Raw genomic sequence first — 15,510 nt, forward strand, 5'->3', positions numbered from 1 at the left:
ATTTTGGTGTGGCTGTGAGATGGAGGTCTCTGTTTACCTGCTAGCTGTTGGCAGGGATGGCTCTCAGCTCCTAGAGGCCACCCTCACTTCACAATATGGCAACTTTCTTCTTCTAGGCCAGGAGGAGAGTGCTCCTTCCAGGTTTTGTTCTGCCCACAGTTAAAGGGAAGGATGGGGTTGGCCAGGGATTGTATCCCAAAGAGCTGGAATCTTGAGAGGGTCAGCTCAGAACACTGCCTGCCACATTCAGATTTTCTCAATGTTGCCACGGTAAATGAATCTTAGGCAAAATTATCACTTAAAACACATTTGTCTCTAGCATCTTCTCACTACCCTTAAAAGTATCTTGTTAACCCCAAAAAATAGATTGCCAAAAGGATATTTTTAATTAAATTAAATTTTAATTAATTAATTTTTTTTTTTTTGGTGGGAAAAGGTTTGCAATGAAGAAGGAGGGAAGAGAGAAAAGACCCTTCTCAAACTATGAAAGACCTACTTAGAATACAAAGTTTGTCCCTTAACATGTTTCTCAAAATCAGGGAATTCAATACTTTGGTAGCAACCAGCATGTTAGTGCTGAAACTGTTTTCCTACTGGTTATAATTATTATTGTCATTAGTATTTTTAAAGACAAACAAATAGAAACAAATCCCGAGTCAAGTTCAGGGTCTTACCAGATCTATTAACACAATTCAAATCTGGTTGCCAACTTACAGGGATAAAACCCAAAGACTCAATAATAACTTTCTGACTAAACATTCTGAGGTTAAAAAAAGGCAAGAGGGAACTGTTTGGCAAGAGTGAATCATCTATTGAATAAGAATAATTCACTGTGTTAAGAGATAAACCAAGGCTTATTTAAAGTTGTAAGAGTTTATTGGAGCAAAAATTGATTTGCATTAGGCAGCATCCTATCTGGTGATAAAAAGAAGCTCTGAGGAGCTATACAAAATAGCTTTTATAGGCAGGAACAAGGGAGTACACTAGGTAAAAAAAAAAAAAAGCCTGTTGCTTATTACAAGGTTACTTTAGAGGATGGAAGGGGTCGGTCAGGCAGATTACCTAACTCGTGCTGGTCAGGTGACTCCAGGTGAACTGGTTTGAGATTCCATTTCAGGGAAAGCCACACCTACAATTAAGTCTTGGCTTTGGTGACATGGAGTTTAGCCCCAGCAACTCCCTTTTGAGCTTGTTGTCTTGTTTTTAATGATTGTCAAAACAGTTTCGGCTCTGGCTTGTAAAAAGAAGTCATGTAACTTCTGCAATTTCTCATTGATTTGGTTCATAAAGAATTACTTCTTTCTCATTTCTAATTTTCCTTAAAGCTTCAGGTTGAATCGTTTATAAACTCTTTCAAGTTTACTGGACCGTTCACGATGCCTCAGTGGAAATCCTAGATCAGTCTCCCTTTCAGTAGAAAATATTCATGAAGTTTCTGTGGATCGAGGTTAAGATCAGGTAGATTACAGATTCTGAAACTGAGCTTTTGGCTCTGACTTCAGATTGGAGTGACAGCATTTGGTTTAGTTGTACAAATGCTTCTGGGTCCAAGGTCACTGAAGCTGGTCTAGTATTTTAGTGGGGCATATCCTCCTGCCCACCAGGGGTCTGTTTATTCAATATATAAGTTTGCCTTTTTTGTGGCTTTCACCACACCGAAGTACTTAGTACTTCTACTACACAGTGGATCAGCTCAGTGGAACGGTCCCAAATTCCAGGACTATCAGCATCCAAAGTCTCCTAGATAGGTAAAAAAGAAAAAACAAAGGAAAATCTGGGTATAAATGAGAGTTATGTCTCTATGTTAATATTATTGCCCTTCCTCTACACATTCTTACTTACTTTCTCTCTCTATCTCCCCTGTTGAAAAAAAAGAACCCAGCCAAAAAAGAAAGGAAAAGACTTACTCAGTCTCAAGAATCCGGGGTTAGGCAGAGCCACAGATAGAATTTGTGGTCCCCGTATCCTTAGACTTTTGCTAAGACACATGAGAATGAAAACAGCCATGCTCTAGCTTCCCAAGGGATCCAAAGGCTGGTTACATCATTAGGGATTCAGATTTTCTAAACAAAACTCTGGCTTAACATTCTTGAAACCAAGGAGGTTATGACATCTTTCTGAAGATGTTTTCCTTCCTTCCATTTTTCTGTCTTTCCTCCCCCCCTCTTCTTCATTGATGTCAAATATTTATAACTATGACAATAACTTAGGTGATAAGTGATTCGGATTTGGAATCTCACTCTTAAAATGATCCAGCCATGCTCATTTATTTTGATAATTTTGCCCTGTGATTAAGTTGTTTCAATGACATTTGTATTATTTTCCACAGATAAAATACCTATTTCCAAAATACAGAATGTCTGGAGTGAATTAGTTCTAATGGTATGGCTGTATGGTAGCATGAACTAGCTTTTAAACTGGCCAACACATGGTTACCCAGGACAGCTGTCTGTAGGGGGAGCAAGATGTTAAGTGACTGATGTCAGAGGGACATATGTTTTCCAATTTGTCTTGGGTCTCAGAAAGCCAGTGAGGGCATTTTCTGCAGCTGCTCTTATATATTAAATAATTCTACTTTTTTCTGCCCTTTGAATAAAGTGACCTTTATTCAGAGGAAGCAGTATGAAAGGGTTCTCACTGTTGGCCAAGTGTGAATTTGAGAAAAAGAACATGCCTCATTTTTTCACTGCCATTTAAAAATTTACAGTCAAATCACTATCATACTTATATCTCAAAAAGCTTTGCCACCAAAAAGATTGTATTTGCTTCTTCTCAAGTAGACAAATTAGGCTCTTAAATTCAGACAAACCTTTTTTCTATACCACTGAGAACCTTCAGTCAGTAGTGTTGGGAAATGAAACTGAACTAAGTGCTTAATACTCAAGTTGAGTTTTGAATTCCCATACAAGTCATGTTTTTTACAAAGTTCATATAATCATTTCAGATCTGTAGCATTACCAAAGAGTCATGGGATCACAGCAAAAATTGATAAATCAATAAGACACTCATGCCCAGGATATTTTCTTTTAGTTGATTGTTTTATTCTAAACAAAACAAACAAAACAAAACAAAACAAACAAACAAACAAACAAAAAAAACCCAAGCCTATATTCTTGAAAGCATAACCTTCTGCTAAAACATTGCTTTTCAAGCTTAAAATGTCCTGTTACCACTACTTTTTAAACCCTACAATTCATAACAATATAGACTATTTCAAATGATGGACATTCTCTATTTTAGTGAACCCCTGGAAAATTATTCTGGATAGGAAGTTAGACTAAGTGTAGAAATATGCACTTAGTGTCTAAAAACTTGGACATGGGCTGAGTCTCATAATTCTTGTAATCATATCCTACAACCTTGGCTCAGATGTAAGAATCACGTGACAGCCATGAGCCTCTCCTCCCTCACAGCCACTACTCGCTCTTCCTGAGCTTTCTACTCAAGAGGACGATCTTCTCAGATGACAGTGCTCTTCAACTAAATGTAGATGCTTTACTGCTGGAGCCTTCAAGCAAACAGATAATCCTGAAGTGAGAGAATTTACTCTCTTAATTATAATAAGGTCATTCTGAGTTAAGAGCAATGGATAGGCACAAAAACAAACATAACATTTTTGTGCTGCTTGTCTGCTGTGCGTTATAAATCTGTGCATGAAAAAGACCTTTATGATTATATAAAAAGATGCTCCTGATTTCATGTTAAAAGGACCTGTATTTTTGATGTCTTCTACACATTCTGATTCAGGTTGTCTTAATGCAACAAGCATTTACTCAAGAGCCTACTAAGAATCTGGCACCATGGTGGGTGCTCAATGGACAGTCCTCACTTTTAGGACCTCCCATCTAGTACAGTGACAACTATGCTCGCGGTTAGATGCAATGTGATATTGTGAGTGCCATGCAGGAGATACAGGCACAGACGATACCAAATGTGAAGGAGCTGAATGAGTCAAGATTAGGTCCATATACAAAAGAAAGAAAATGCAAGTTTCTTTCCTTCTCACATAAATAGTTTTTGGCAGTGGGCAGTCCATGATGCCTGATGACTTTATGTGACTTTATAATCACCAGGAACTAGCTAGTCATTCTTGCCGTCATCAACACTTGACTTCCACCTCCTCGTCTAAACTGGCTGCTCAAGTATCTGCCATTAAATCCACATTCTAGCAATCAGAAAGAGGGAAAGAGTAAAGAGCTGCTCTATATGAGAATGTGTCCTATTTGGACAGGATACTTCTGTCTACATCCTGGCCACCAAACTGTGGTCACATGGCTGGCCATACCCTAGCTGTCCTGAGAGGTTGATACAGTCCTTATTCTAGAAAGCCATGTGCTGGCGGAAGCCCAGAAGTTCCTAAGCTAGTAGAAACAGAGGATAGTTATTGGAAGAAAATGGGTGTTTTCTGTCTCAGGCATTCAGCTGAAGGAGAGATAATTTTATCTGGGAAAGGGAGCAGGTCTGGAAAGCTTCCTGGAGGGCTTCCTGGAGGAGGTAACATTTACCTTCAGTGTCTGAGGGAGAGCAGGGGTATGACAAATATAGAATCAGGGAAAGCATTATATAGGCAGAAGCAAGTATGAGAGCTTGCTTTCAGGAAGTAGCCAGCCTGAATAAGGAATGTAACAAGTTACCATAAATTAGGAATAGCTTTTCTTCTGTTCAGTGCTGACTGGGAATCTAAAGGAAACTGTATATGATGTTCTCAAGATCTGAACTACTTTGTCTAGTCACGTATATCTAGTTGCTAAAGACTGAATTATCACATCATCCCTGCAGAAGTGAAAAATAATTGAAAATGTATATCTAGTGAAATTATTACCCATGTGCATTAAAAGGATAACCACTTATTAAATTAGGAAATATATTTAGAACATTAATAAAATCTGGATTCTGATTATAACATGTGACAAGTGTGTCATTATCTTCTCTAAGACCCTTTACACACATTCTCATTTACTAATAGGCATCATAATGGTATAGCATCTTGCTTAAAACAAAGAAACAATTAGGCCTGAAATAGAATAACAGACATCACAGGGTGGGCAGTATAGCATAGAAATAGTAATAATTCTAAGATGAGATACTGAGTGAACACGTCCCATGTGTGTGCCGAGGTGTGCTTCTGAGCACACGGCCCGTATTCACTTACTGGCTCTTCACAAGACTGCTATGAGCTGAGTTTCTATTACTATCTCCATTTTAAAAAATTTTTTTTAAGTTTTATTTGTTTTTGAGACTGAGAGAGACAGAGCATGAGAGGGGGAGGGGCAGAGAGAGAAGGAGACACAGAACCGGAAGCAGGCTCCAGGCTCTGAGCTGTCAGCACAGAGTGCAACGTGGGGCTCGAACCCAGGAACGTGAGATCATGACCTGAGCTGAAGTCAGAGGCTTAACAGACCGAGCCACCCAGGCGCCCCTACTATCTACATTTTTAAAGACAGTGAGCTGAGTGAGTCTCGGAAAAGCTAAACATCTTGCTCCAGTCCCACTGCCACTAGACAGTGAAGCACAGACATAACCCCTCTCAACCTGGCTCCTTTACCACCACTCTGCTCAGTGGCAAAAGGGAATTGGGTGATGGGGTGCGCACGGATCCCAGCTCCAGTGCTAACTAGCAGTGAGCCTAGGGAAAGTTATTCATCCTTCTGTGTCTCAGTTTCTCAGTTTCTGTGATTGAATGAGAAGCTGCGTATGTCCAAGATTTAGCTGGAGGCTTGGCAAAAGGTCAGTGCCCAAGAGTTGAAACGTTGAACAAGACTGAGGCATTCATTGTCAACACCAGCCCATATTTAGTCCTTAACCAGACAAACCAAAAGAGGGACCACAAGCTATTTCTGACATGGCACTAAATTTTCCTTCAGAACAATAAAATCTCTCCTTCTTTCACCTATTTATCTCAATCCCCTGAGGTCTGTCTCTCAGCTCGTTCTTGAGTTTGAGCTGCTTTTTATAGCCATCTGCTACAGGGTTGTGTAACAACAAACAATATTCTCCTAAAAATGTTTACAAATGCTTCTTACATTAGTGCTGTATCTTTTTTCATTAAGCTGTGACATCGCCATTGAAAAATTATTTTAATCATTGCAAACTGAATTACACAAGGAGAAAGCGTAAAGAGGTAGCACTTAAAAGGCTGAATGTACATTAATTGCTTCAGCTAATGAAAGAAACATGACTTAGCCAATGTACACAACATGAATCCTAAGATGCACGGACAATTGACTACGGTAATAAAACAAGTGTTAGTGTGTTACATCTGAAATCCTCATTATGCTTCATGCAGCAAAACCCACTGAGTACCTGCTGTTTAGTGTGTACTTCCCCCTCTTGACACCATGGGCTAATTCTAGCACAGAGCACGGGGTAAAAGCATGTGACCTATGTTTTTACAGTTTGGGGACCCTCAAAAACCATGCAAAGTTATTTATGATGACTTTTCTTTTTCTTCTTTAAACTGATGAACCTAAGTGTTGGTCAAAATGATTTTGGACTATCTTAGTGTTCCATAGACAATTTTAATTAAAGTATGAATTATTTAATATACACACAGTTTTTTTCACTTACATTGGGATCCTGCTTTATCTCCCTTGGCTCTCTAAACTAGTAAATTATTAACTCAGAATAATTTATGTCACAGTGTTCAAGATGCTGTCCATTGATTTTTTTTAGACTATCTTTTCATTTCATGAACCTTAAAATAAAGATCATGATAAAGGCATGGCATTTAAGAGATAAGAAGGAAATGAATATCTTATTCTTACTATTCATCTATAATCACAAGGCAAAGAGGTTATTAATGGCTTATAAACAGGCTGTATTAATGCACAACAGAGATGCACAGACTAAAAATATCACCGTTAGGACCCCCAGTGAAACTTTATACAACCGTAAGTGTACTCTCCCCAACTTTTAAAACTTTGAGGGGACTGCTAGTACTTTAAGGGATATGTAATTGTATGTAACAGTTGATTTAATCCAGAGTCATTGTTTTTCTAGATGAAAACTCTTTTTTTCTGATAGGAATAGAGCTGGAAAGCAAGTCATTTTCTGTTTTGTTTTTGTTTTTGTTTCTTTTTTGTATTTTATCCTACATGCTGTCTTTTTGTTATTCTCTATGTAAAATTTCGATTATGTCCAAATGTATTTGCTTGGCATTCCTTCCCAGATATAACTAAGTTGGTTTCTTTGGCATCAACTAGCCTTAAGTTTTGGATGGACACAAGAGGCTTGCAAATTTCTTTAAACCTGGGTTACTGAGAAACACTCCGGGAGGTCAGATCCTCAAAGGCCATACTTCAATAGGGAGGATGTAAACTGAGTAGAAACTCCAGGATCACAGCAAAATTTGTTTTGGGGAATTTTACACTAGGGAAGAGTATGGAAAAGGGAGAAATGCAGGGGCAGGAATAATAGGAAATGACTTTATTCTGCTCCATCTATGGCCTCTTCATGTTAAGAAGCATTACAATTGCCTGATAAATTTACAAATTTGATGTTCAGCCCCTATTTCCCCAAAGATTGATTACATTCTAGGTGAGTCCTGGAAATCGGCATAGCTTACATGCACACCAAGTGATTCTGAAGTAGGTTGTCTGAAAATGGTATAGAAACCAGCACCAAGTATGACTTCCAGAAATTAAGCCATCATTACTCATTTAGCTATTCAATAAATATTCAATGAGTCTCTACACCACTCACCGAGTCTCAACCCTCAAGGAGCTTGGGATATGCTGAGGGAGATAAGCAAGAAAGCAGCCAATTTCAGTTTGGCGTAAGTGCTACACAGGCCTAAGAATGGGGAACTGTCGGGAATATGTACAAAGATAACCTAACCCAGTCCAGGGCGTCATAAAGGGCTGGCATCTAAAGCTGAACCATGACGGGTTAAGGAGTAATAGGGCCTGTGCACCAGTGTTGTTTTCTATTGTTGGCAACTAGGCTGTCAGCCATGGGGGTGGGGGTAGGAGAAGGGGTGGGGAATGTGAGCAAGGGGTCGGAAGGTTAAAGAACTTGTAAGACACACTTTCAAGTCTCAAGAGGCTTACAGTATAATTAGAGAGATAAATGGTAGCAGAAGATTTTGGTAATAGATGAAGACAAGAAAAGTGACTTCCTCAGAAGCCTTTTGATTAATTAATAACTAATGAATAATACAGACTCACAGTGCTACAGGATTTCGCTGGAGAAAGTATTTAGACCCTTCCAGCAATAAAATTCTATGATTTATGATTTAGTTCTGTAGTAGAAAGAAAAGACTTCATGGAAGACATAGGATTCATTTGGGGCTTGAAAAATGGGGAGATTTTTGTAACTTTTTATTTTGATATTATTTTAAATGTATAGAAGAGTTACAAGAGTAGTGCGAGATACCACCTTATGTGTCATCCATATTGCTCTTGCTTACATCTTCCCCATTTTGCTCTTGTTCTCTACCTCATACACACAGGTCATTTTTTCCTGAACCATTTGAGAGTAAATTGGAGACTATTAGCTCCTTTACTCTGAAACACTTTAGTGTATATTTCCCACATAAAAAGATATGCTCTTACATGATCACAGTAAAATAATTAAACTTTAGATATTTAATGTTGATACAATACTGTTGTATAATCCATAGTACATAATCAGAGTTTGTTAGTTGTCTCTCCCAGTGCAGGATCCAATCCAGATTCATACATTACATTTAGTTGTCTTTGTACTTGTTCTCTCATTTTAAATAGTTCTTAAACCTTTCTTTGTCTTTCATGTCTTAGCTTTTTTGAAAGGTAGGAGCCATTTATTTTGTGAAATGTCCTCCAACCTGAGCTGAGCTAATGTTTCTTTATGATTAGATTCAGGTTATGCATTTATTTTTCATTTATTTATTTTTGAGAGACAGAGATAGTCAGTGTGAGCAGGGGAGGGTCGGAGAGAGAGGGAGACACAGAATCTGAAGCAGGCTCCAGGCTCTGAGGTAGCCATCAGCACAGAGCCCGACGCAGGGCTCGAACCCACAAACTGTGAGATCATGACCTGAGCTGAAGCCAGATGCTTAACCCACTGAGCCACCCAGGAGCCCCAGGGTATGCATTTTTTGAAAAAAAAAGAAATTAGGTTGTATCCTCCTCGGTGCATCATAGGATAAGATGCATAACGTAGGTTTGCCTCAAGATCAGTGATCTTCACATTGATAACTTAGGATGATGTCCACTAGATTTCTTCACTATAACATTAATTTTCCCCTTTTTTGGGGGAAAAAAAGAAAGAGTGATTGCAGAGAAAGATAAGTCAGGTATTCTTATAGAGGGACAGAAGGAGGAAAAAAAACAATTGCATAGCCATAATCTCTGTGGTTCGCTGTCCTACTCTGGCACTCAGCCTGATATCTGGTGATAGTAAATGCCCAGTAGACATTTGTTAAATGAATCATAAAGCGAATGCTACCTACTGCTTATTAATCTAACTTAAATTGTTTCCCCTTTTTCATCATCAAAGTTTTGTGGTGACACTTTGTCAGGCTGTGTAACTATCATATTCCTTATCAAGCTTTTATCTGATAGTTTGAGCATCAATGCTAATTTTCTTTTTTTTATATCAAAAATTTTGTGTTTCCCCCCAAGATTTTATTTAAATTCCAGCAAGTTAATATACAGTGCAATATTGGTTTCAGGTGTAGAATTCAGTGATTCATCACTTACATAAAAAGCCGGTGTTCATCACAGCAAGTCCAGGCCTTAACCCTGTCATCTGTTACCCCATTTCCCACCACCACCACCACCACCACCTCCTACCCTCTGGTAATCATCAGTTTGTTCTCTATAGCTAAGAATCTCTTTCTTGGTTTGCTTTTCTTTATTTCCTCCCATGTTCATTTGTTTCTTTTTTGTTTGTTTGTTTGTTTTTGAGAGAGAGAGAGAGAAAGAATCTTAAGCAGGCACCACACCCAGCATGGAGCCTGATGTGGGGCTTGGACCCACAAACTGTTAGATCATGACCTGAGCCAAAATCAAGAGTAAAACACTTAACCAACTGAACTACCCAGACACCCCCCATTTGTTTTGTTTCTTAAATTATACATATGATTGTAATCATATGATATTTTTCTTTCTCTGACTGACTTATTTCACTTAGCATATCTCTAGCTTCATCCATGTCATTGGAAATGACACGATTCCATTCTTTTGATGGCTGAGTAATATTCCATTTATATATATTACATATATATGTATACATGTATACACACATATATATTCCATTATATATACACACATACATACATACATATACATACATTCATCAGTTCACAGACATTTGGGCTCTTTCCATAATTTGGCTATTGTTGATAATACTGTTATAAACATCAGGGTGTATATATCCCTTTGAATTAGTATTTTTATAATCTTTGGGTAAATACCCAGTAGTACAATTGCTGTATTGTAGGATATTCTATTTTTTTTTCAGGAACCTCTATACTGTTTTCCAGAATAGCTGCATTCCCACCAACAGTGCAAGAGGGTTCCTCTTTATTTGCATCCTTGCCAACTCCTGTTGTTTCCTGTGTTGTTAATTTTAGCCATTCTGACAGATGTGAGGTGACATCTGATTGTAGTTTTGATTTGTATTTTCCTGATGAGGAGTGATGTTGAGCGTCTTTTCATATGTGTGTTGGCCATCTGGATGTCTTCTTGGAAGGGCGAGGAAGATACTTCTTGAAAAAGTGTCTATTAAAATATACGCCTCTTTGAAAAAATGTCTATTCATGTGTTCCACCTATTTTTTTTAACCTAGATTATTTGTTTTTTGGGGGTGTTGAATCTCATTAATTCTTTATATATTTTGGATTTTAGCCCCTTATTAGAGATGCCATTTGCAAATATCTTCTTCAATTCTATAGCTGTGCAGAAGCTTTTTATTTTGATGAAGTCCCAAGAGGTTATTTCTTCTTTTGTTTCCCCATTGTTGATTTTTTAACTCATAATTGCTTTTGTATTTATATTACTGTATCTATATTACTGTAAGGAAGAGCTTTTCTGGTCTCCCCATCTACGTATTTATTTATTTATAGCAGTATGAGCTTATGGACTTTCTTTTTTTAAATTTTTTAAATATTTATTTTTGAGACAGAGAGACACATGGAAAGAGAACATGAGTAGAGGAAGGGCAGAAAGAGAGAGACTGAATATGAAGCAAGCTGCAGGCTCCAAGCTGTCAGCACAGAGTCCAATTGTGGGGGCTTGAACTCATGAACCATGAGATCATGACCTGACCCAAAGTCAGACACTTAACAAACTGAGCCACCCAGTTGCTGCCCCCCACTTTTTTATTTTTAAAATGTCTATTTTTTGAGAGAGAGAGGGCGAGAGAGCATGAGCAAGGGAGGGGCAGAGAGAGAGAGGTAGAGAGAGAGAGAGAGAGAGAGAGAGAGAGAGAGAATCTGAAGCAAGCCCCAGGCTCTAAGCTGTCAGCACAAAGCATGACACAGGGGCTTGGACTCATGAACTGCAAGATCATGATGACCTGAGCTGAAGTTGGACTCATAGATTTCTTCTTAAAAATAAGTTATAATCCACTATGTTATTTATTCTGATGCTCAAATTGTTTCTGATTTTCCCACTGAGAATCCCTTCAGTTTGGTTTCTGTATGCTTTTGATAGTCTCTGTTAGTCTTTGGATACTTTCTGACTTCTAGAAGAATATAGTACAACAGAAATCATTTTGTACTTTCTTTGTCTCAGCCTAGAATCTGCCTTTTGTCTAGGGAGCACTCATTCCTAGTACTAAAATTTGGGTGTACTCATTGCTATTAGACTGTTATTTCTAATTCCTTTGCTGGACAGAGCTAGGAAATGTGTGTGTGTGTGTGTGTGTGTGTGTGTGTGTGTGAGTGTATGTGTGTGTCTGTGTGTGTATTTGTACTTATATATGTATGTATTCATATAATATATATTTATATATTATATATTATGTATATCATGTATATGTTTCTTTATTTGTCTGTATTTTAAAAACCATGAGTTCTTATTGATAATGGTACATGCTAGTGTTTCCTTTTTCCTTATTTGCAACTCCAATCTCCAACAGACAATCCTAGCTCAGAACAAATACACTTTTAAAAGGCAGAGAGAAATGAAGTTTTTTGACCTTGAAGAATGTGAGACATCTAGGTGGAGAAAGGTCTAGATCTTTATTGTTTCTACCAAAGGAAAAATTCCCTTTAACCTTTTATAGTTCATACAGAAGTATAAATGCTGAGGAGGTCAAAGTTGCAGGGTCTGCATGGAATTAAGGATTATATATTCATGTATATGCCTCCAGTTCCTTCACAAAGAAACTATTATTTCTGCCTTCATTGTGGATGGCTGGAAGTCTCCCAGCGCTAGGTGCTTATATTAATGTCAATGTCTCCTTGCTTTCAATATCAAGATATTTAAGACTAACCTCTGATTGAATTATTTGTAATTGTAGGTGTCTGTACCAGAGACCATGGACTTGGCAATCAATCCTATAACACAAATCTCTTTTTTAAAAAATCTCTTTTCCAAAAAATTTTGGCAGAAAGTTCAACTGTAAGGTTAAGTGGTAAAATCTCTTCAAAACATAGTTGCTAAGCTTTGATCAAAAGTCAAGAAATTTCATGACCTGTCTCCTTTTACAAACCTCTGTAATTATGGACAAACACTATTATGCTAGTCATTGTTGAACAAGATGGTGATGATGATGATGATAGTGATGATGATTTCTATTTTTGTGACATGTTGAAGATGATTAAGACTGCAAAGTCAGGTGCTAGACTATTGTATGACTGTGATTTATTTTTCAGTCTGAAAGAAAAATCATTTGTAGGGGGCACAAAATGCTTCCAAGTTGGGTCAAAATCTGTTTGCTTCTTATTATTGGAGAAGGAACACTGAGCACAGACATGCCTCGGAGGCACTGTGGGTTCGGTTCCAGACCACCACAAGTAAGAGGCTATCACAATATAGTGATTCAAATGAAAGAAGTTTTTGGTTTCTTGGTGCATATAAATTTATGTCTATACTATACTATAGTCTTTTAAGCATACAGTAGCATTATGTCTAAAAAAACCAATGCACATCTTTTATATAAAATACTTTATTGCTAAAGAATGCTAATCATCATCTGAGCTTTCAGTGAAGTATAACCTTCCTGTTGGTGGAGGGTCTTGTCTTGATGTCATTGACTGCTGCCTGATCAGGGTAGTGGTTGTTGAAGGCTGGGATGACGGTGGCAATTTCTTAAAAGAAGACAACAATAAAATTTGCTCCAGTGATGGGCTCATCCTTTCATGAATGTTTTCTGTACAGCATGTGATGCTATTTGATAGCATTTTACCCAGAATATAATGCTTTTCAAAATGGGAATCAATCCTCTCAAACCTGAGTTTGCTTTATCAAATACGTTTATGTAATATTCTAAATACTTTGCTGTAATTTCAACCATCTTCAGAGTCTCTTCACCAGGAGTAGATTTTGTTTCAAGAAACCACTCTCATTCTCATCCATAAGAAGCAACTCATCATCCATTCAGGTTTTATCATGAAATTAAAGCAATTCAGTCCCATCTTCAAACTCCACTTTTTAAAAAAAATTGTATTTTTGAGAAAGAGAGCACAAGTGGGAGTGAGGGTCAGAGAGAGAGGGAGAGAGAAAGAGAGACAGAGAAAGAGAGAATCCTAAACAGGTGCCGTGCTCAACATGGAGCCCAACTCAGGGCTCAATACCATGACCCTAGGATTTTGACCTGAGCTGAAGTTAAGAGTTGCACACTCAGTTGACTGAGACAATCAGGCATTCCCAGGCTCCACTTTTGATTCAAGTTTTCTTGCTGTTTCCACCATATCTTCAGTTACTTCCTCCACTAAAGTCTTATATCTCTCGAAGTCATCCATGAGAGTTGGAATCAGTTTCTTCCAAACTCTTGTTAATGTTGATATTTTGACTTCCTTCAGTGGACCACAAATGTTCTGAATGGCACTTAGAATGGTAAATCCTTTCCCGAAGATTTTCCATTTACTTTTCCTAGACCCATCAGAGGAATCACTATCTGTACCAGTGATAGCCTTACAAAGAGCACTTCTTAAATAATAAAACCTGTAAATCAAAATTACTCCTGATCCATGAGCTGCAGAATGGATGTTGTGTTAGCAGGCATGAAAATGACAAGAACATCATTGTCCATCTCCGTTCTTTTTTTTTTTAATTTTATTTTTGAGGGAAAAACAGAGTGTGAGCAGGGGAGGGGCAGAGAGAAAGGGAGACACAGAATCAGAAGCAGGCCCCAGGCTCTGAGCTGTCAGCACAGAGTCTGACGTGGGGTTTGAACTCATGAACCATGAGATCGTGACCTGCGCTGAAGTCAGACACTTAACCAACAGAGCCACCCAGGTGCCCCTCCGTTAGAGTTCTTGAGTGACCAGATTCATTATTGATGAGCAGTAATATTTTGAAAGGAATCTTTTTCTGAGAAGTAGGTCCCAACATTGGACTTAAAATATTCAGAAAACCATGTTATAAACAGATATACTGTCACCCAGGGTTTGTGGTTTTATTTATGGAGCATAGGCAGAGAAGGTTTAGCTTAATTCTTAAGGGCCCTAGGTTTTGGGAGGGATAAATGAGCACTGGTTTCAACTTCCAAGATCCAGCTGCTTTATCCTTTAACAAGAGAATCAGCCTGTTCTTGGAAGCTTTGAAGCCAGGCATTGACTTCTCCTCTCTAGCTATGAAAGTCCCAGATGACACCTTCTTCCAATAGACTATTCTTCCAATACATTGAAAATCTGTCATTTAGTGTAGCCAACTTCATTATCCTAGCAGAATCTTCTAGTTACTGTATTTTCTACATCAGTACATGTTGCTTCATCTTGCACGTTTATGTTATAGAGATGGCTTCTTTCCTTAAACCTCCTAGGCCAACATCTGCTAGCTTCAAATTTTTCTTCCATAGCTTCCTCACCTCTTTCAGTCTTCATGGAATTGAAAAGAGTTGGGGCCTTGATCTGGATTTGGTTAAAGGGAATGTTGTGGCTGGTTTAACACTTTCTCTATTTCAGCAATAAGACTGCTTTGCTTTCTTGTCATGAACCTTCAATTCGTAAAAAATGTAGTATCTGTGAAGTGCAGAAATTGAAGTAAAATAAAACAAGGAATGCCTGTACTAGATACACAAATTCTGTCTGCCTAGGGAAATGATACTGTGTCAATTGGAAAGAAAATTTTCTCTCTTTCAAGTGAATAGTAATTGCAGAATATAATGTTTTCACTGAAACCTTGTTGCAAAGATATAGGCAGTATTTTTGGAGTTATGGAATTTGGAAGAATTTATCCTGTGCCAGGGGAAAAGGCCACAAGTTCTGAGCTAGGCCTAAAAATTACGTATGAGGCATGGAAGTTTAGTATTTACCTCAGGATCAACCATTTTGCCTTTTAAAGGGAGCAGCAAGGCAGGCTGGCAGAAGGCTGGCTCCTAAAACATATTATTTTGCGTATTGAATGACGCATCCTTCTG

This window comes from Suricata suricatta, chromosome 2 (assembly GCF_006229205.1).
Source record: "Suricata suricatta isolate VVHF042 chromosome 2, meerkat_22Aug2017_6uvM2_HiC, whole genome shotgun sequence".
NCBI classification, from domain to species: Eukaryota; Metazoa; Chordata; class Mammalia; order Carnivora; family Herpestidae; genus Suricata; species Suricata suricatta.